The sequence below is a fragment of the Ambystoma mexicanum genome, chromosome 12 (genome assembly GCF_040938575.1).
Source record: "Ambystoma mexicanum isolate Mex_15411 chromosome 12, UKY_AmexF1_1, whole genome shotgun sequence".
In the NCBI taxonomy this organism is placed as follows: domain Eukaryota; kingdom Metazoa; phylum Chordata; class Amphibia; order Caudata; family Ambystomatidae; genus Ambystoma; species Ambystoma mexicanum.
In genome coordinates this window covers 582,917,856-582,940,377 of record NC_090936.1, presented here as the reverse complement: position 1 = coordinate 582,940,377, position 22,522 = coordinate 582,917,856, and the positions used below count along the sequence as shown (strand labels likewise).

Sequence of the window (22,522 nt, the reverse complement as noted above, 5' to 3'; positions counted from 1 at the left end):
CTCCTACCACTTACTCTGTCCCCTCTCCTTCCCACATCACTGGCCGGAACAGGACGTTTAGGTGCGACCATTTCTGCGCCAGATGTTTTGGCGCAGCTGTAGGTTCCGTTTCGGCGCGCCCTGTTGGATGCGGCCAACAGGGCCCAGGGACCTTTAGGCGCGAGGATGTTTCGGCGCGGTAAGGGCCGGGCCAAAAAACAGGTTATACAGCCTTGTATGGTTGTGACAAATTTAGGAAGAGGATGTACAACTCACACGTGTAATACTCCCATTTCATCACCAATCAAACATCACGCGTGGAGGGATGGCGCTAAATTAGGGAGGGGTCTGTAGACATCAAGCTTGCACTGGTACAAAGTATTTCGTTTCAAATTGCTTCTGTATAGCGCTTCACATGGAGGACCGCTTCTTCAAGGTGCTTTAAAGGGTGGCTATCAGGTGTTCGCCAGATTGTTTTTTTTCCTGGAGCCAGGCTTCACTTGTCATGTCACTGTCTGGAAATCGGGAGGGTTACACAACCTGTGGTGGACAGTCACGTAGAAGCACGCCCTGTGGTGGGTGCATGAATATGGGGGGGGGGGGGCGAGGAGGGGGATTGGTGGCGAGTGCTTAGATGCTGCGCAGATGGTGCATATTTGGTGAATGAGTAACAGTGCATAACAGCGGCGGGGACCGTGTATGGCGCATGGATGGTGGGGGCATGCATGGATAATGCACGGTCCCCGCGCCTATGGGTGTGCATATCTGATTTCGGCAAAGATTGTTCGTGGTGGGTCATAAATGGTGCATTGGTGATGCAAACATCGTGCATGGCGGTGCACTTGCAATGCCGCTTTTCTAACACGCTTACAGCCTTCTTAAGAAAATATTTGCGAATCCGAGTTCATGCGCCCTCGCCCCTTCCCTTGCACAGACATGGTTAAAGCACACCCTACTTCTGCCTCTCTCGATCAAGTCCCGTCCACTCTAATTCTCAAAATCTATCCCCTTCTATCCCGCCAACTCGCTGTTCTGTTTAACGCCTCTCTCTCCACGTCTGTTTTCCTTCTCCATTCAAACATGTCAATATCCTTAAAAAACCCATCACGAATCCCTCTCTTCCCTTTAATTTCCACCCAATCTCCCTTGTGTCCTGTTCCAAGTTCCTTGAACGGGCTGTGCATTCTCAAATCTCCTCTTTCATTTCCACTAACTCTCTGCTTCCGTAATTTAATCTGTCGTTCACCTTCACCTCCCCACTGGGACTGCTCTCGTCTCTTCTAATTCTCCTCGATCCATCAGCAGCCTTTGATACTATTGATCACTCTCTTCTCGTTCCTCTCTGGGTTACTTGTCTGGTGTAAATCCTATCGGGCTAATCGCACCTACTCGGTTTCCAGAGCTGGTAATGTTTCTCCTTCTTTCCTCCCTCTCTCTCACAGGGTCCCCAAAGGCTTCGTCCTTGGTCCCCTCCTTTTCTCACTTTACATTTGTCCTTTTAGCCTCTCGCAGCACTTCTACGAGGATGACTCCACTCTTTCTATCCTTCTCTTCACTCTCATCTCAGATTCACACTACCGGTTCTTCCAGTCTTTCGGCCGTTCGAGCTTGGATGGTTGCTCACTACCCGGTTTTAAATTCCTCCAAAACCAAGGTTCTTTTCTTTCCCGATTCCTCTAACCCCTCCTCTGCTCTCCTTTCCTCCCTCTTACCTGCCAATCTCCCCTGTCGCTCGTAATCTTGGCGTTTAATTGGATTGGACCCCTGCCTTAACTTTCTCCATCCCTTCCCGCTCATTCCTGCAGAGCACACCTTTTTCATATTCATAAAGTGAGACCCTTCCTTTCCTGCCAGTGAACTCCTCATTTCCTCCCTCATTCTTTCTCGACTTTTCTATTGTTGCTCCTTGTTCTATGGTCTTCCTGTTTCCCGCTTATATCGACTCAAATCTAGCTACACATTTTTGATCCATCTATTATTTTTGACAGACTGTGACCATCACCCCTGCACTTTCCTCTGCGCTGGATTTCTTTTCGCTCTTGACTCAAGTGCAATTTCCTGTGCCTCGTCTTTAAATCCCTCAGTCTTTCCACTGCCCATCTCCCCTCACTTGATCGTTCTACTCTCCTACTCGTCCACTTCTCTCTAAATCTCTTTCTTCTCACTGTTACTCGTCTCCCTTGTGTACAGTCTCACTTCCGATCCTTTACTCTTCTAGACCCCTCCACTGGAATGCGCTCAAATTGACTCCTCCCCCTCTGCCCTTCCATCCTCTGTTCCAAATATCAACTCAAAGAACATCCATCTTCCTAGGTTTCTTTTGGTTTTTCTTTCATGCTGACTTGTTGTACTTTTTAAATATTGTACAGCGCTTTGGCGCAAAGTGCTATACAAATACAATACAAAAAAACAATGCCTGACACTAAAAGGATGTGGGTTGGAACCTTCTAGACACGTCTGCAACTCCACAAAGCATAGACGTGTGGTGCATCCTGTCGTTACAACTACGGAATTATGTTCTAGACCTTTTCCAGCTTTTCCCACTCAAACTAAAATAAGCATCGTGCATTTTGTGTAACTACCTTTTGTTTGCTGTTTTTTTTCCTTCAATACGCCCTCGCCCGCTTCCTATGCGCAAAAAGCGAAACTAACCCAACGGACATAAAACTAGGACACGTCATGACCAGTGCTCGCCCACGCGCGCACATCCCCCCACAACTTCATGAAGCAAACGTCGTAGCATATACCTTACAAAAACGCCGGTTTTTGGATAACTGCGTTGCTGCATTAACAAGACATATCAAGTTATAGCCCACACATGTTTACAGGAAACTAATAGTCAAAAATATACTTTTTCATTTTTCGTTCACATAGCATTAATTATTCCCATTACATTTTAAAACAGGTCTTTTATTATAGCTGTACCAAAGTGTGGCAATGACGGTATTCTGGAGTTCAATTCATTGTTAAACTGGATTCACAATGGGAGGGATAAGTCTGCTCCTATTACTGCTGAACTAAAAAAATAACACACAAAACGCGTCCCATCTAGAATGTAATAAGGCAAAGCGAGAGGTGATTTTTGGATGAAGAATGAGACGGTCTAACGTGTGGATGTTTAAAGGACTTTGAAGAAGCACAATAGTTTTTAAATATGCTACTACAGATGAAAAACCTTTCTTGCGGGACCAAGGGTATGCCACAAGGGACATAGTTACTGAAGCAACTAACAGGTGGGAGTTGCCCTAGTGCTTACTTGCCAACATTCTGTGACTAAAAAGATGTAGGATTTTTCAAGTTTGAAAAATAATAATTCCCATAACAATGACGTCACAGGAAAATACAAAACATACAAACAGCACAACATGGAAGGATGTTGAGATGTTAAAAATGTATAATTCTGAATGCGAACACCAAACTGTCGGCAGATGCTGTGTGATGGTGTATACTCTGCTGCTTGCTTTCACTGCTGGTTCACCTAAGGTTTGTACCGGCAAGAGTGCAGGACAGAGTCACGCAGCTGTCAGGTCAGTGGATTGGTCTGAGCCCAATCAAAGTAATCACCTACCAGCCCACTGTACAGCCAGACTAATTCATATGTTGCATGCTCTGTCCTGCAGCCTGCCTTAGAGTCACACAAATTACTTGCCACTGTAAAAAGCAGTAGGATCCGTCACTGAAATCTGTAGGCGGCAGGGCTGCTTCAAAAGCAGTAGCCTACTGCTTGAATCTGAAGGGTTGGCAGGTATGCTAGTGGGAAGGTGGCCTCACTTAGTTCTAGGCTCACATCGTGAAACGGTGGAAGGTTTCAGCCAGCTGAGTGGGTTTGCGCTATTGCGGCTAGACACCTGACAGGAGTAGGGCTTACGCAAGTCCATGAGCAGAGTTGGACTGCCAGCTCCATGCCCTCTTCTGGCTGAGAAGGTGGAAGCACGGCCAAGGAAAGGGGAGGCAGCAGGGACTTCCTGGCTTCCACCAGCACAAGGCAAAGACCTTGATCACAGAACATAAGTGCATTAGTAATGACGCCCCCTCTTACCTGAACAATTGTTTAACCCAAAAAAGATTGACTAGGTCTCTATGATCGGATCCAGCACGTATTTGAATTTCCCCGAGATTCAAGAGTGAAAGGGCGGGGGGGGGGGGGGGGGAAGAGGGGGCTCCAGCTTTCCAGTAGCTGCTCCAAAGGTTTGAAACACCCTTCCAATTCACATTAGAAATGAACCTTCACACCAGCATTTCAAGAGGCTGATCAAAACCTGGTCATTTGATAAATTCAGCTAGGCTACTTTTAGTACGTTCTTGACATTACTTCTAAGTCAACGCCTCCCATATTGTGCATGAAATATAAGATTATAACTGTTTTATCTATGCTGTACCATAATCTGTAACTAGCTAAGCTTTCAAGTAACCTATGCCGTGATACCTCTGGTTTTGTGCGTATAACAAATGCAATAAATAAATAAATAAAAGACCAGAGCCCAATTCCCTTGCCTTGAAATGTAGTGTTGTCAAGTTCTGTGGAAAGTGCAGGCAGAGTTTTGGGAAGAAAGCTGGCTCCTTTAGTTTTACCTCCCCGGCAGTTTGAATTCAGGAGGATGTAACAGGCTCAATACAGGGTGTAAAAGGTCTCCGCCCTCAGCAAACTAACTCGGAATAGTCAAAAATAGGCAAACCGTAATGGCAGATCAATGCCTTTGTGGCAGAAAAGGACAGAAAATCACGGTTTTATTTTCCCAAACGTTTTGGCCCCAAACAATGTATTGATATTTCCCAAAGTATCCGCCCATACCAGAGCTTGATAAAAATCAATTAAAGTAGACATCAACACACAGTCTACAACATGCTGCGGGGTAGAAAGAAAACACTGCAGCAATGCAAAGAAATGTCATCACTTATCAAACACCAAGACCACATATGTTAGTACCCCAGGTTTATGACTCCCCTCAATCGCAGCAGTCCTCCTCAGAGCAAACCCCCATCCTTTACATATCCCCCAAAAAGGCAACACACTACTCACTAGAATCAACAAGTAATCTGATAAATATAAGCCACCCAAAGATTTACCTATTAAAAGGAAAATGGCTAGACTTCACATTTCATTAATGCCCCCTTAAAAGTCAGGAAAAAAATACACTGTTGGAGCAGCAAAGAACCAGATGCTTCCCACAGCCAGTCTCTCAATCTAGCCTTAATGAAAACTCGATCTCTGCCAGCTCACGCCCTAGACATCCACAACTTCCTAATAGCCAAAAACCTAGATGATCTCGCAATCACGGAAACCAGGTTGCACACATCCAGAATAGCATTTAACAAACCTTGGTGGATGAAACTTGGATATTAGAGCACATACATGTGTAAAATGGTAATTGAGATCGGTTGGATAATTTTTAATGGATAATTGTTCGGTTACCCGGCTTTATGATTTAGTGGGTTAAACGTAATTACTCTCTCCAAAGATGCAATGTATGCCCAGATATTTGAGTTTTTCTTGATTTTTAAATCTTTGACCTACATGATTTAACCACTAATGATTTTACAAATTACTATGAATGAGATAAGCAAATGCCCTGATCATTACTGTTATTTTTTGAACATTTTATCCATAGAAAGGATAGCCCCTGAAGAAGAGATGTTAAATCTCGAAACGCGTTGATAGTATATGAATATTGAAGATAACGAGAAGGGAGCTTAACTGGATACACATCGGGATATATATATGGATCACAACCTAGAGGAAAAGGACTTATGAGATTGAGAATGCACACTCCGTAGGAGTCAGAGTAAAACCATCCAGAAAGGATAGCCCCTGAAGAAGAGATGTTAAAAGAAACAAGCTAATTGAAAGTGTTTTATTGGAAACTATAAGAATTTGTACATTGAATATTCTTTCATGCATAATATGGGCACAATAGAAATTGAAGAATAATCTGAGACAAACAAAAGAGACAATAATACTTTAAATAGTATGACTCATCTTATTGAGCCAATCAGAGTGTGCAGGGGACGCGAGTTCCCCAACTAGGGAACTTTCTTTTTTCTCAATGCACACTGATGCAGGGCAAGCTCTTACCCTCGCCACCCCACCAGGATACACTATCTTTAGGAGTGACAGACTGAATATCAGGGGAGGCAGAGTCGGCCTCATCAGCAAAGATCACCTACGTATTAGACAATTTAATACCTCACTAAACGATAATTGCGACATCCTATCCCTCAAACTTTCCACATCCCCAACCACAAAGATCACGGCCCATCTGGTTTTCTGCCAACGGGACCCATCCTCACATTTGAGGAAGAACTTCTTCAGAACTTAGAAGAGAACATTAAGCCCTCCTCGCAAGTGCTCCTCATGGGTGACCTGAACTTCAGCCTCAACGTCCCCAACGACCTACCACCAATCTCACTTGCCAACTCACTGTCAGCGATTGGCTTAGTCATCGTATCCACAACTCCTTGCACGTTCAAGGGCACTCCTTAGACTGAATAGCCTATTTCAACTGCCACATCTCCATCACATCCAATATCTCATGCTCTTGGTCCGACCACCATGTCATTAGGTTCACCATCCCCCTCTGCCTAAATAATAAACGTCCATCAACTCGCTGCCCCCCTCCTTAGCCCGCAACACCGCAAGATAACCAAAGAAAATATCCTGCCGTTCCTGGACGCCCTCTGACACAAAGAATCTTGTGGATCTCTACACCAAAACCCTGGCAGATGAAATCAAATCTATTGCCCTGCTAGCACCCAAAAAGGCCAAATCACGAGAGCATGTGAACTCTTGGTACACCCAAGACCTTCCAGAACTCAGTGCTGGAAAAAGACTAACCGAACACTCTTGGCAAAACCAGCCTTCCGATGCACTCAAGAGTTCTTAAACCTTTCAAATCAGTATAAAAATGCAATCATCCGAGCAAAAGCCAATACATTTAACTCCAGAATTGACAATGCCACCTCCAACATTAGAGAATTATTCCCCATCCTTAGGGAATTGGAAGCCCCGGTTTCCACACTGGCCAAAGACAGCACTTGTTGCAACAGCATTCAGAATGCCATGCTGCATAAAATCAGCATGTTCCAAAAGAAGATGCTCGCAAAAAAGACCAAACTGAAACACACCAAACAAGCCACCCTGAATCACACTGATACTGACCCTAAACCAGCCCCTTCCCCTTCTGAATACCCCAACTCCCCATTATTCAGATTCATTTCAATCTCCTCCCAAGAAACCCTATACATCTTGAAAAGACTAAAGCCGTCAAAATGCAAAGGAGATATATGCTCAGCCCCTCTGATCAAAGACTGCGCAGAGGCACTGGCGACTTATCACAGCGGTCATTCGTTCATCGTTCACAAAAAGCGTGGTACCCGCCAGCCTTAAAGAAGCGTGGATACCACTAAAAAAAAAAGAAAAAACACATCTGTGACCTGACGTCACCTAATAACTATCATCCCATCATGACTGTCCCCTTTCTGCTAAAAATACTCGACAGAGCAGCTTATGTCCAAATTCAGCGGCATCTAGAAGCAAACCATATACTTGGAATTCGGCAATCTGGGTTCCGCCCTGGGCATGGAACCAATTCAGCTGTCCTTGATTGAAAAAAATCAGATGGATGACATTAGGGATGAAGGGAAACTCGCCCCATTGCTACTACTAGATCTGTCCGCGGTATTTGATCTGGTGGACCACAACATACTCTTTTGCCACCTCTCCCACACAGCCTCCTTCTCACCAGACACAGCCTTGTGGGTCGCCTCCTTCTTAGAAGGCAAAATAATTAAAGTCTTCTCAGAGAGTGGAAATGCTACACCCTCACCCATCAACTGCGGTGTCCCACAAGGGTCCTTTGTCTCCCTGACTCTCTACAACATCTTCACAAAGCCCCCCTTCAACCTCCTTGACTCCCATGGCATTACATACATAAACTATGCTAATGACACCCACATTCTCCTCCCGCTCTCTGGCACATATTCTGAAGACGCTGCCATGCTAAGTTCCACATTCGCCATCATTCAAGCATGGATGGCTACCCATTGTCTCTGTCTGAATGATGACAAAACAGAACTTATCGTCGGACACACTGCTGCACTAAGCAAATTGAACCCTGAATACTCTGCCTTCATCATCGACGGCATATCAATCCTAGTCTCACCAGCTGTCAAAACCCTTGAGTCTATCTGGATGCCCCACTATAACTTTCCAGGCAAGTTAACACAATTGCCTCTTCAGCAGCCTACTCCACCAAACTCCTAAACGTCTCAAGACCCTTCCTGTCGACAGACAGCTGGTTGACGATTGCCCGCGCGGTGGTGGGCGTCAGGCAAGATTACTGCAATGTACTACTTGCCGGCACCTCAGCCCACAATCGACAAAAACACCAAACCATCCAAAATAACGCACTACGGGTTGGCCCTAAACATCGCAAGATTAGAACATATATATCGGCTGCCCGTAAGGCAGCACACTGGCTCCCCATCCGGCCTGAGAATCCTATTGAAGACCGCACACTGGCTCCCCATCCGGCCTGAGAATCCTATTGAAGACCTTAACCATCACTCACAGATGCATTTCAAAATCGACGCCACCCTACCTTGCCCAAAGAATTGCTAAATCTCACCCAACCAGGCCCATCAGGCCCATCAGGCCCATCAGAAAAGCATTTACACAAAGACTAGTTCAACCAACATTCAAATGTTCTACAGCAAGCAGATCTAGCTTCCCAGTTTTAGCAGCGAAGCAATGGAATTCCCTCCCACTCAACTTAAGATCGGAGGAATCCTACTGGGCCTTCCGCAAAGCCCTCAAAACTTGGCGTTTCAAATAACCGGCCCTGCTGTGCTGCCCGACTCATGTATCCCTGACTGCATCAAGCTTGATTTCTTACTCATACACTTCTGACTGCAACTATGTATAACTTCTACCTGTGCCTACGGGCGTCATGTAACTGGTTCTCCCCTAGCGCCCTGATGCCTAAGGGGTTGTGCGTGCAAAACAAACAAACAAATAAATAAATAAAAACTGGAAAACCTGGCTGTTTTCTATCCCACACCACACTGATGTGCACTACCTCACCCTACCTTCTGTTTTTTGCCTATGCTCTTTTGTCCCATTCATGGAATATCTGCCCGTTTCAAAGTGAATTTGCACTGCTGAAAAGTGACTTTGCACTGCCGACACAAACCCCCGATTCATGGAACCGTGCAAAGTGTATTTTTAAAAAATACACTTTGCACGGTTCCATGAATCAGAATGTGTGTCGGAAGTGCAAAGTCACTTTTCAGCAGTGCAAATTCACTTTGAACTGTGAAAATATTCCATGAATCGGGCCTTTGTATGCATCACCTACAATTGAACTGGTTCAATGCAACAGCGCCTCCATGCCTACGGGTTGCTGCGCGCTTTACAAATGAAATACATAAATGAATAAGAATCATCAAACGAAGAAGCAGAGATTTCAGCAGGAAGTGAGAAGCTAGAACTCGATTGGCTGTTAAGAGAAGTGAAGAAAACTACTCAAAGAAGGACATCCCTTGGAAGATGCAGTTGTGTGTCCTTTTTTGGGATACAAGATAATATTACTACAATAATGCAAAAATAAGAGTTAATGTTTGCAAGGTACATAATGTGTCCATAGCAAGTGATGACAGATGTCCATCTGTTATGGGAAACCACCTGGGTTTTTCAGAACACCAGGAGCTCAAATGAATGGACTCTGCATAAATGTCTGGTCTGCTAATCAGCCTCACGTTCATATAATGATCTGTGCCTTAGAAATTGGTGTTAGCGGTATCTAAACAGATGGGTGTTCTGGCTCATAAGGTGTGTAGTTAAATCACCACCCTTTATATAGACCTGCACATGTATACTTTTGTTAGGAGGAATTCTCATAAATGTGCCAATTCCTCCCACCTTAGAGCCCTCCAGCTCTTTTGCTAAACTTTGGGACTGAACTTTTAAATCTGTGTGGTTTACTCTTGTGTTTTCTTTGGTTATGGAGGTTTAGACAACTCCATAGGCATCATCTTCTCATGTGTTTCACACAGCACCCTCAGTGTAGTGACACCGGGAAGCCTTTTAGGCTGTCCCAAGGTTTAAATACTTTTCCTGGGATAAACTACTGTTTCCCAGAGAATGTAAAGTTAAATTGACTTTACTAGTCTTTTTCAATTCCCAGATCCAGCACACACTATCTTCCTATAGATGGCTGGGGTGGGGCGGTGGGGAGTGGAGTAGTTACCTAGTATCTCCCAGCGTCTAGAAACTCCTGTAGCAGTCAAATGCTACCCCTTTCTATCGAAATGGCTAGTGGTAGTGGTTTTACAATGAACTACCATGATTTTTCCCGGGAGCCATGTTTTTCAAGATGGCCCCTTAAACCCCTTTGTTTAAACGGGTCCCGGTCTTCTTTTTTCTACATTTCTTTTTGGAAAGGTCCTTCTAGAAGTTGTCTCTGCGTGCCAAACTAGGGTTGGTCCCTTTGTTTCTATGCCTTTGGTAGGCTTCAGGACTGAAGACCGCCTCTGGCGTCTGAGTGTCTGGGGTGGGCAGGAAGTGAGGGAGGTGCCCGAAACTCCCTGTGCTTAGTGTCCTAGGAGACCCAAATGCACTCTGGCGTGGTTGGCTGGCTGACTGTCCAGCAAGGACAGCCACCCTACTGGATGAGGGTCAGCTAGGCTGGAATGAAAGGGAGAAAACTGTTTAAAAGGCAAGTCTCTTGGACTGAAAAGCAGAGTCGACCACTGGAACGTAAGAACCAAAGACGAGCTGGAAGAGGACGGCTGCTGCAACTCCTGGACCGTTGGTTTGCCCAGTGTAGCCCTACTGCAGGTCCGAATTGCCAAGTACATGTGGAACCAATCAACTCATAAGCCACCTGGATACCATTCTCGGAGCTGGTTAGGATTAACCAGGGGGAAGGACATCAGTTTGTGTGCTTGACGACAGCTACTCAAACCGAAGATCTTCCGACAGCTTGTTTGACCAGTCCTTGTGCAGTGCAGAAGTCCCTCCAAAGTCTTGCCTCTTGTCCCCACGACTGAGGCTCAGGAACAGCAAGATCTGCAGGAACCAACGTCTTCAGCTGCATCTTTTCTTCATATTAAGGTACTGTGCCAACCCGATTGAGAAAATTTACCTCTCGTGGTGAAAGTTTGTGGAACTTTCCCAACTGGCAGGCCTAATCAGCTTGTGACCCAACATATGATTCTTTTTCGTACAAACTACTTCTGAGAACTTTTGCAAAGACTTTAACGTTTACTACAAGAACTGCTCTTTCCTATCCAAGACACTAGTCCATTGACATTGGGCCAGGCCTATTGAACTAAAGAGAGTCCTCGAGTGAACTATAACTATTTGCACTGCCTAAGAAAGTATGTGTTATCTATTCTGCTAACTTGTGCCTTTTTACTCCATTAAAAGTAACTGAAATGCCATTTTGCTCCTATTTCAGGGGAACCTAATTTGTTCAGAAACATATTGATTTGATATTGAAGTGGGTTTGTGTATAATATTAAGTTGCCTCCTTCTAGTGAATGTTTTCTAAATGATTGTGTAATAAATTAATAAGTGTTTTACCAAGAAACCCTTAGTGTAAGTGTCTACTTGAACCACTGTGATTCTAAATCCTCTGTGTAACCTCTTGTACTGCTCACATTCCCTCTTGAGATACGCCTGGCTGCTCAGCTCGCTACCACAAAACTGCGTAGTACAGACTTATACCAAAGGTTGGTTTTGCTTACACCTGTAGTCCTAATTGTATGTGGTGGTCCCAGAGGGTACTGCATGCAATTCTGCCTAACAGCTTTCGTTTGTGCACTCTCTCTAGACATACCAGTAACTCCTAGGCAACAAGCCCAACTTCCAAGAAAAGTTACAGCAGAGAAATGTGCCTTTGACCTGCTGAAACAGCTTCCGTGTCTTTTTGGTGACATCTACCGGCATTCGGAAAGCAAAGTGCTGAACATGCAGCTGTCACTTCAGATGCTAGCAGCCCCAATGCTATTAACTAGAGAAAGTATTGTATTACTTTTCAATCACTAATAATCCCACGACCATGCTAAAAAGAAGTGCAGCCCCATAGTCAAAACGACATTGGCTGTTCCTTTTTCTGACATATCAAGCAACCCCTGCCTTCATAAAGCAGCTTTCTTCCAAAAGATTCAAATGTGGCAATTATACAAACAAAGCTATGGGAAATGTTACTTGTACCTTTTTAATGTGAACAAAAAAATATGAATTAATTTTAAATGTCAACTCCATTTAAGAGCACACTTGGCAGCACGGAGACAGGTGAACATCACACAGATGTCTATTGCGCATCTAACTCTAGCAAAGCGCAAAGATGGAGTTGAAGGGTTGATTTTAATTTATAAAGTCTACTAAGGGTTAAATTAGCCTGACAGCAAAAGAGTTTGACCTACAGTTTCTAAATCCCAATGTTAACTTCCATAACTGGTAGAACCTGCCCTGCAGGGGGTGAATGCACTTGCAAGTGACAGCAGTTCCAAACCTGGGAAGAAGGATCTGGCTGAAGCTTAGACAACCAAAGTGAGAGATGGCAAAAGCTTGGTTCAATCATCTGCACTGTGAGCTCTGGAAACTACGGTAAAAGTGGTTGAACACTTCCGTAGGAGTTTTAGAATTGGACTCTAGAATGTGGGCTTGAGACTGCGCCAAGTGCCTGCCTGAATGTTGCTACAATGTCGTAGTATCCTCCTACTCCAATGACTCCTGTTGAAGCTCCTGACAGCTCAAAGTCTCCTTGCATGAGGTTAAGGTATTTATCAGAGAAGGAAAGGAGTCTCATTAATGCATCAGGCGCTAAGGAACAGAGAGTCTGCAGCTTGGTGAACTCTAAAGCCTGACTCTTTTTAATAAACCACCTTTGACCAGGAGAGCAAAGAAACCTTCAGGTAACATCCCTAGCTTGGGAATGGCAGAAGAAGCCCTCTCTTATTAAAGGGTTACTGTACTGGACCATCAGCACCTTTCTAAGTCCAATGCCATTACCCCTGACCATGCTGTAGTACATAATTTCATGTATATAAATCGATAAAGTTTTGAGCCTTGAGCCTGATGAGCCGTCACCAAACGGACTACTCCACGATGCCGATGATTCATGCAGCTGCCTGCCTTCTGCACACAAACTCTGTCTTCATCAAGCTGCCTGGTCACACCGACCGGCAGTTGAGATGTCTGGTTCAAAGATATCCTCCACTTATTGAGTCTCTTTGAAGCAACTCCTCAAATCAGGAAACATGGACTGAATATTTCACTTCTGCAGGAGAGAGAAGTGCATAGAAGCCTTCTTGGCATTGTTGAGCCTGCTAAAGAGACGAAACTAGTGAACTCATGGGAAAGGTGACTCCTATCAGGCTCCCTAGTAAAATGGCACCCTGGCCTTACTTTGGGCACTAACGGCTGGTTAGCTCCCCGTTCCTTTCCCTACCCAAGCAACACTAAGGGATAATTTTTGTGTTGCGTTTCCATTATTCATTAGTTTACTTGCCTATATTTGGTCCCTCTCCTTTAGTACAATTCCCTGTTTGCCCGTCTTCCTATAGTATATATTTAGCTTGTATCACAGTATGCTTTTTCCCTTACAAGCGTGGGTGCTTGGTGTGTTTACAGAATTAGTGTTTTGAGTAAATGCTTATTTATAGAACCCTGCTTGGACGTTCTTATTTTAATATTTACAGCAGTGTTGTTGTTGGGAAGCTTCAGTTGCTTAACCACATCTCTGAAGGGTATAGACAGTCCTTGGCCCATGATATCAGTATAGAGGCAAAGGTGCTATTCTTTTCACTGTCAATCGATTTAAACTGTAGGATAAAAAAAAAACACTGAGCTAAATTGTGGTACAAGTTCAGGCATAACCCATAGAACCCTCATTCTCCCCCTTGTACATCTGCCCAATTTGGGATTCCCTGACATGCGTACATGCACCAGGCAGTTAGCACTTGGCCAATCGGAATGCTCAGATTGTAGGCATTACTTACTCGTACAATCCTGAATTCTGAGCAGTTGATTGGCTGCTCTGGATATCCAGCTCTCTGAACCCCATCAGTTCACCTTGCATTCCCACACCAGCCTACCCTGCCTGCTCACCCATAGATAAGCACATCTGTTAGTATGCTCTATCTGCTAGCCTTCCTCCTGCAGACTTCCTGAATGCTACACAAAAGTGCAACGGTCTCCCTGTAGCACCAGTCTGCCATTTTTTTCTCAACCATGTTGGTTCATAAACAAAAAATGCCTTTACCACTCCAGACGTTTTGGAGTGTGTTGGGCAAACATGGTCGTAATGGCCCGCTGCGCTAATTAAAGGCCCTTCACTTGTGGCTTTTAACTTGGGCAGGGCATATCACCACCCAATATGGCCTCTCAACCAATGGAACTACTAGTATTCCAATTATCGAATTAAGCCATAATTAGATTATTGGAATACTGGTAGTTCCATTGACGATGATGCCATGGCAGAGTGCTATAATGGCTAATGGGTATTGAGTAGTGCATTGCCCCCACACCCCCACTCTCACCCACACCCCACGGACCTCCCGAAAGACAAGAAAAGGCAGAGACCTCAGTCATCTCAGGCCCCCACTTAGCAATACCTGTGCTCCAATCCAGATCCCAATCCTTGCCCATAGCGCCTATGCCCTCCAAATGTATCTTTGAACTCATCTCAGATAAAAACCCAGACATTCTTTTCATCACAGAGACTTGGTTTGCTGACCACTACGAACCCATTGCAAACAAGTCCTTCCCACCCGGGTACTACTGGATTGTTCGGAACAGATCAAGAAGAGGTGGGAGGGGCTAGCAATCCTACACAAACACAAATTCCCTCTGCTTATCAAGGACACCTCAGACTATGAATCCCTTTTTGTAAAACTCCAGCTCTTACTCTCCACCTCACACAGCTTCCTACTCATTTACAGACCCCCCTGGGTACAACAAAACCTTTGCAGACACACTCAGCGACACTCTGACAACTACCTTCAACATCCTGCACTCACCATACTAGGTAATTTCAACATCTGGTTTGACTCCCCTTCAAACCAAATGACCCGCTCTCTCACAGTCTGAGACTAGAAGCCTTCAACCGGACACAAACGCATCTCTACGCCCACCCACATTGGAGGCCATACCCCTGAAGCAGTTTTCATCGCCACAAACATCATATTCACACTGTCTCCACGCCCCTTAACATGGACAGATCACTCAGCAATCCTCCTCTCCATACCACTCACAACCGTGGCTTAAAGTCCTCACCCGGCCACCACCAACCTCCACACATCTCACCCCATTCTGGAACAAAGTCATTATCACCCCGGATCTAGCCAGCTCCCTCCTCAACTCACTCCCAACACTCTCCCTCCAGGAAGGCCCATCCCCACCAAAGTCTTCGACCATTGGCTCTCCAAAGCCCTAACACCCCTCACTGTAACAAAAAAGCCCCCTCAGAGATAAGGCCCTACACCCAGATGGTATACCACCAAACTCAAATCATTAAAAACCCTCACGCACCATCTGGAACAGACCTGGAGAATCAACACAACCACCCAAAACAAAACCACTCTAGCAAGACTAACAAAAGGCCTATGGATCGGAAATCATAAACACCAAGAAAGCATTCGATCGGAAATCATAAACACCAAGAAAGCATTCTATGGGAACAGAATCTTGAACTCTTGCAACCAAAGCAAGGAACTGCATAGAATAATTTCTCAATTCAATTCTCCAGGTTGCTCTACCCCCCCTCCACCCATTTCCCAATCCCTATGCAATGCCTTTTCACAACATCGCAATAAACAGACACACTGCCATCATCTCTAAATTAGAAATAATACCCCCGACCATTGGCTGTACAAACCCCATCCCGATGTAAACCTTTGCCTCTTTCTCTCCGATATCAAACCAGGAGTCCCTCGCTCTCCTAGCAAAAAGCCGCCATCAGGTTCCCCTGCGGCCCGTCAGGTTCCCCTGAAGACTCTTGCCCGCCCGCCCACCCTCCTCAAAAATATACTAGCCTCAACTTGTGCAGTCAGTATTTCGCGCTCAATCCTTAACCACTCCCTAATATTGTAAACCTTCCCAGAAGCCTTAAAAACCTCCTTCCGCAAATCATTCATCAAAAAACCTATGTTCAACCCACTCCTCCTCCAGAACTACCGGCCCATTTCCAACACCAGCTTCATGGCCAAACTCATGGACTGCATAGCACTCATCCATTTCACTGAAGCAAACAACCTGCCTGACCCTGCTCAATCTGACTTCAGACAACTCATAGGAACAGAGTCCTCCCTAGTGTCCGTTTGGGACGAGCTAAAAAGAACAGCAGCTGCGGATGGATGCGCTGCACATTCTCCTTGACCTGTCTACCACCTCCGAAACCATTGACCACACCATTCCCTTAGACAGGCTACACTCTTAAGGAATCAAAGAAACTGCCGTCACTTGGATCTCCCCCTTCATCTCTAATCGCTCGCAAATCATGCTGCTACACCCTTTCAACTATATATCCTGATCAGTACCAAAAGGGGTTGCACAGGAAGCATCCCCATCTCCACTGCCCGTACTCATCTGCTCCCACAATCTCACCTGCTACAACCACGCATACAATACCCAGATCATCCTGAAAAACCCCAAATCACCACGCTCCAACCACCCAGATCTGTCATCATGCCTCTCGGATATTGACTACTGCAAGACGACCAACCACCTCATCCTCAATCCTGGGAAAACAGAAATCCTAGTCTGCGGCAAAACGACACTCCTTCCCCGATCTATTCTCTGGCCCCACTCCTTAGACCCCCCCCATTCCCAGGAACCTCCAGCTCAGTAAAGAAAAACATGGATGCACTCTGGACACGGATTTATCTCTCTCCCAACAATTCAACTCTGTATCCAGCACCTTTCTCTTCCACCTAGACATCCCCAGACGCATCTTCCCATACCTCACTGTTTCTCTGCCATCTCCATCATCCTTTCCCACTTAGACTATGTAAACGGTCTTTAACTAGGCACACTGGCGTTCCAGCTAAGGAAACTGCAAAGAATCCAAAACAATGCGGCCAGCCTGCTCATTAGCCTCCCTCCCAGAGAACACATGAGCCCTACTGTTTGGAAAGATTTCATATTGTATGTAATTTTCCCTCCATGTGGCAACCCCCAAACTTTTTGCTGCTGTTTTACACCCTGATCTAGACTTTGCCAGAGAAGCGCAGCCTTCTGTCGCACTCCTCTGGGCTTTTGCTCAATTCTTATGGGGAAACTGACATGCCCTTAAGACAGTCAGTACTGGGAGACTTCGTTTCCCTTAGTCCTTTCCTCATGTTGCAGCTTTTGTGCAACATGAAACAAGAGTGCACTGTAACTTACTTTACCGCGCTCTTGGGTCTCTAGTCATTCCAAAGGCCCTAGAAACTCTCGCTGGACTTATTATGAACTGTGCAAGTGTGTCACGGACAGGACTGGTGGCAGCTATCGTTTCTCTTGTGTTTTGAACCCTTTTTCGTCATGTTATCTGCGCTTACCGCGTTTGGCACAAATGAGTGGCCTGGCTCCAAAATGGCCATGCCACAAGGTTCTTTGTCCTGTCCTCTGACTGTCTTGCCCCTTCACCTTCCCCAGGTCGAGCCGACCCTGGTCCGTCCCGATTTGGTCATGCACTTTCCCGCGAAACCCAACGCTTTTGCGGGCTTCTGCATGCCTTGTGTGTGCCTCCAGGATGTGGGCTGGGATGTCTGATCCCAATACACATCCTGGGTGCCAGAGAGTCTGGAGTGTCCTGAATGCCTGGGGCCACCGTGGTCCATGATAGGTCCACGTATGTGTGAGTGTTTGTGAGCAGATCTCCCATTGGGTCCTCTCTGTTTTGGCGCGAAGGGAACTTTGGATAAGAGGAGGCTGGAAACACCACTACCATGTCAATCTCCTGAGTTCACACCGAACAAGGGATAAGGAGCCAAGTATCCTGCAACAAGAAGCTGAGTCGAGGAACCGCTGGTGACCCGCTGAAGATTTGGCAACCTGAGCCACTGTCGTCCTGCAAGACCCCTCTGCATCTGATCGTCCTAGAAGGTCTGCGAAGGCGCTTCGACCCATTGGAATAGTGGGATCAACTATTCCCGGCACCTTCATCAAACCCTGCAAGTAAGCCTCTTCGGAAGTGTCCCTGGGCCAACCAGTGGGCTGATCAGTTTACGCAGGATGTTTTGTTCTGTCACCGCTTGCTCTGCGTCCACGGCACCCTCACACCGAATTTCATACACTCGGCATTCCCAGGTCTGAAGTGAGACGAGTGCACCCGGACCAGAGTAAACGCGGTTGCCGTGTTGCCCTGCTGTGGTAACAACCTGTGCACGTTCGCTGCATTTGGGACACCCTCGACCCTGCATCCTGCTACACAGAATCTACACGGTGTCGAGACGTCCCGATTATCACATCTGAACCTGCCAGCAACGTGAACTGAACTGGAGAAGTCTGGGTCTGCCTGCGTCGGGGACCGGTGAGTAGTCCATGCCCCAACTGGTGGCCCCTCGCGCAGGAGTCCGTTTCTTTTCTACCGCTGTTGCGAAATAGCGACTCTATCCCACACTCTCACCCTGCCTCTGCCCACAAATGGAGGCCTTGCTTGAGTAGTGGGGACTTCATCGCTTCATTCACCTTCCTGAACTGCCCGAGACCCTTGAAGAGACCCTACTTTAGCCATTGGCACCAGCGCGTGCAGGTACTTTTGAGCATAAGGCTCCTCTCTTCGTAGGGCTCGGACTTCCTCCTAGTTAGGTGTATTTCTGATGTCGAACTGGGTCTAATAATTACTTGCACTGCCTGTTTTCCTCCCCATCTAGGTGGTCTACATATTATGTGCGCATAACTCCTTAGACCCCTCGATCTTGTATATATATTGAATTGATTGTGATGTGCTGGTTTACTTTAGAATTATTGTGATTCTTTGCTATGGTCGATGTTACAAAGGCCTTGTAATAAATGTGTCTATATTTTTAATATAACACCTGTCTGGAGTAATTTGTAAGTGTCCTTGCTTTGTGTGCTCATTGAGGTCTTTCAGTCACCCTCACCCCTCTTGAGACTTAGTCTTGACCGCCGCCATCGCTACCCTGATTGGTCTGGCTTGTCCAGAGGTTACCCTGTTCCAAGAAACTAGGCTGGCCTTCTGAACCTCTGCCCCTCCAGGTCCAAGTTCAGAAATCCATCTTAACACCTACACGAAGATTCCTCCATTGGTCGACGTACTACCTTTAAAGCCATGTGCATCACTCATCATCATGCCATCCACAACACAGGCCCGGATTTCCTCCAAGACAAACTCACTCGCACGCACGCACGCCTCGAGGACACTCAGATCCAGCACAGCATCTTTTCTAGTTGTCCCACATTACAACTGCACCAGACTGGGCGGATCATCCATCTCCGTCCAAGCTCCAATCACCTGGAACTCTCTGCCCCTCAACATTTCTGCCCCTCCACATTCGCACATTGACAATCACTTGGCATTGAGACAGGCCCTCAAAACCTGACTTTTTATTTTTTATTATTGTGGCACAGTCAATTATCTGACTACATTAAAATCAAAATACAATTCATTATACCACCTATCCACCAAAACCTTCATGGATGCCGGCCACTCTCACAGCGACACACCATGATAAACTCAACCGAAGACGATCGCATCACTCTCCCTGACCCCTACGCCCCCAGCCAATCATACATCACTATGAACTCCATCCGAGTTTTAAGTATGTATACCTGCCACCATGTCTGTGGACACATGCCGAAGGCACGGTCATACATCCATGCACTACAAAATGCATCTATGGCTATGCAAATCCAGTCGAGCAGCTCGCATAGCCATCCACACTGAAACCCCTGACGTACCTCAACACCTCTGCCATCAGTATACAGCGACAACCTCCAAATAATTTCGGTCTAGCTGGGCACACATCGAGTCTCCGCCAACAGCACTCTATCCCAAACCACCACCATTACCCACCAAACACCACCATTACCCACCAACATGACCGACCGTGTGCTGCTTACTGGAGCTTAGCCAGCCCACCTAAGTCGTAACCTGGAAAAATGCACACACGCATCTTATAATAAACTCTTAGAATCTCCCACACATGGGCTTCGGTCCCCGCGGGCGTTCCAACCACCAAGCGCATCAAGACCATACACATGGGGAAAGGGCTGTACATAAATGACAAATACAATAACAAAGCTGCACAAGTACAACACAGGAAGAAATTCAGCAATTTCCAGGCGAGTAGTCCTGAGACAATGGCACCTGTCTATGCAGTACGACCAAAACCCCCGGAACTCGGTCCATCCCCAAGGCTGGTACATAGATGAGCTTTATGATGCTTTTAACTGTACTGCACCACAACACACTAAGCCACTTATGTACCTCGTTTAATGTAAAGAGGGGGCCAGGGGTCATGAAGCCAGGGCTCCGCTAGGCAGGAATGCTATTTCATTGCAAGTGGTTATAATGCGAGATAATCTGTTTGGAGAGACCATCTAGTCAAGCTTTGCTGGTACATAATATACTATAAGAAAGGTTAGTTTTCATCATTATTTTGATGATAAAGAAAACATGTTTCTTTTGCCACTTCTGTTATTCACAAATTATTAGACTATTTTTTTGAGCCATTTTGTCCACTGGCTGGTCGCGTGGTTTGGCTCTTCGGTCCAAGCCAGACTTCCGGCTTGGCTCTCCTATAACTTTCTTGGTTTGCTCTTCTCCGATTCCCCACAAGGGGGGCAGATCACGTGATAATGAAGATGGGAAGGACCGCGCCACGATAACAAGACAAACTAAACTTGATTGATAAACCCTAACGTATTGTGCGGTTGTAGAAATATATTAAAATATACTGTTAATTTTTTTTTTAAACTGTGGAAAAGACAACTCGAAAATATGGAGATCCTCACGTCCCAAAAAGCCGTGGGGTGTGTTCCACAGCCTTCACCCATCTCGCCCTAGTTCCCCGCCTGCTGAGAAGTTGGATTTATTGCATTCTTGGCAACATGACCCAGTCCAATGTGCAGGTGCTCATCCAGCCCTAGTTTATTTTCTTTGCATTCTGTGATTTGTAGTTCCACTCGGCCTACAAGTCCCAGAATGCAAAGAAAAAAAAACACCTACAGATTGGAATCGGTCATGTTGGCAAATTTGTTGATGTGTATAATTGGAAGAAGTTTGCATGCAAAAGCTGGCAGGTTGCATTGTTGAATAACACCTGAAAACATCTGGCTCTGTACAAGTAGAGTGCTAGCTGGCGGTGCTGTGCACTTATTTCCTCTCTCGTGGAGCATATTACGGGTGGGTAGCAACACCACTGCTGCCTTCTCCCTAGTCCCCTCAGCCATTTCTCGATTGTGGCGGTGGGCAGTGAGTGCTATCTCGGCTGTCTGCCAGCAAGTCACCAGTGCTAGTGGACAGGTTACCTGGCTGTTTCTGCTGCCTCCATGGTTAGTGCTGTTACTGCGCACTGGGCCTGGGGGCGATCTCTGCACGGCATGTCCATAATGTGCCCAGCACTGCTTCCCTCCATACCCAGCCATCGGTCTTTGTAGCGTTGGGCTCTCTTTCTCTATCTCATGTCTTGCTGTGCACACGGAGGGTTGGCTCTGCTGTTTGCCCATTGCTCGCCTTACCTGGCTGCAGAGGTGCAGTTCAGTGCTCTCTGGTGCTGTGCATAAGGGGAGCGATAGCTCTGCCTTGCCTTACCCCCCCCCCCCCTTACTAGTTAACAGCGCCGTTTCTTTTCGCCCTGGTGTACCAGGAGCAACACTGTAGCTCTGCGCTACTTTCCCGAGACGGCTCTCGCCTGTCAGGCATTGACCGGCATCACTTCAATGCTCTTTGGTGCTGTGCACTGAACGGGGAGTGAGTAATAATTCTGCCAACCGCTTACTAGTTCACTGCGCACAGAGAGTAACACTGACGCTCTTCGCTAGTTATCGCCGGTGCGGGTTCTCGCCTTACCTGGTGAACGCAGCAGTCGAGGGTCTTTGCCTCCTGGGTGGGGTAAGGCTGTGTCGTGCCCCGGAGCAATCCTTTGCTCTTAGTTCTTATTTTGTTTCTTCCACTTCCTGTGTTCGGGATTTCCTAACTTGCTCCAGAGCATCACGTGTCAGTGACTCAGTGAAGAGGGCGGGGCGAGGGGGAATGCACAGGGGAATGTGAGGAAGGACAGGGCATGTACAGGGAAGGGGGGAGGTGGAGGGGCAGGAGGGGGGCGGAGTTCAAGCTGACAAAGATATATTTTGCTAATGACTTGAATGAGAGAGATTTCAAGACAGAGAAAAGGTTACTGAGGTCAGCCTTTCTATTATTGCAAATAGTGGGCTAATTTGTTATTGTTATCCTGAGCATGAAAAGTTAAGAGGTTTTAAAAAATGCAACACTACAAGTAGTAGAAATAAACAATACAAAATGAAAAAACACATTGTTTTGCGCACAATAGAACATCTGACCTCAGGAAATCATTAAAGTCTGGCTCTTTA

At 46.2% G+C, this 22,522-nt stretch overlaps 1 protein-coding gene across 2 annotated transcripts in view; it reads right to left on the bottom strand.

Annotated features, from left to right (window-relative positions):
- The window catches only part of TCIRG1 (T cell immune regulator 1, ATPase H+ transporting V0 subunit a3), a 177,339-nt gene extending 155,149 nt beyond the window's left edge, over window positions 1-22,190 (bottom strand). Inside the window, exon 1 of one of the 2 annotated variants that reach the window (XM_069628935.1) lies at window positions 22,002-22,190. The gene's annotated coding sequence lies outside the window, so the exon portion shown is untranslated. The remainder of the gene's footprint in view (window positions 1-22,001) is intronic. The other variant, XM_069628937.1, reaches the window with a different exon arrangement.
- Window positions 22,191-22,522: the final 332 nt, after the last annotated feature.